Here is a 459-nt window from a genome sequence, read left to right as displayed (position 1 = left end):
TACTGTGCCCAGAATGGCCTTTTTTTTTTGTTGATACAGATTTTCAAAAACCTTAACTTCTGTTATATAATAAAATGTTTACTTTTAATACCAGTTAGATTTTAATTGTGTAAGATCTAATTTGAGTGGTTGGGACTCATGGGAGAGAAGCAACTACCCAGAGATTTTAATTTTTGTTAAAAAGTTTGACAAATAAGCAACATCTGCTCTCCCTACCATGCAAACTGGCACCAGTTGTCTGTTGTTTTTTTTTTTTAAGATTTATTTATGCATACAGAACTGGAGTACAGTACAGAGGTGTGGGGGGGGTGAGAAAAATCACCAAAGACAGTGGGGAGGAGAACAAGCAGATTGACAAGGTACACTGATGAGGGGAGCAGCGGGTGGGTCAGGAGGGGTCTGCCACGCCATGTGAATCATCTCCAGGACCGGGGATCAAACTCCCACTGAAGTGGCTGC

Source organism: Condylura cristata, unplaced genomic scaffold (genome assembly GCF_000260355.1).
Source record: "Condylura cristata isolate star-nosed mole 26May11 unplaced genomic scaffold, ConCri1.0 scaffold00017, whole genome shotgun sequence".
Classification (NCBI taxonomy): Eukaryota; Metazoa; Chordata; class Mammalia; order Eulipotyphla; family Talpidae; genus Condylura; species Condylura cristata.
Note: the sequence above shows the minus strand (reverse complement) of the source record.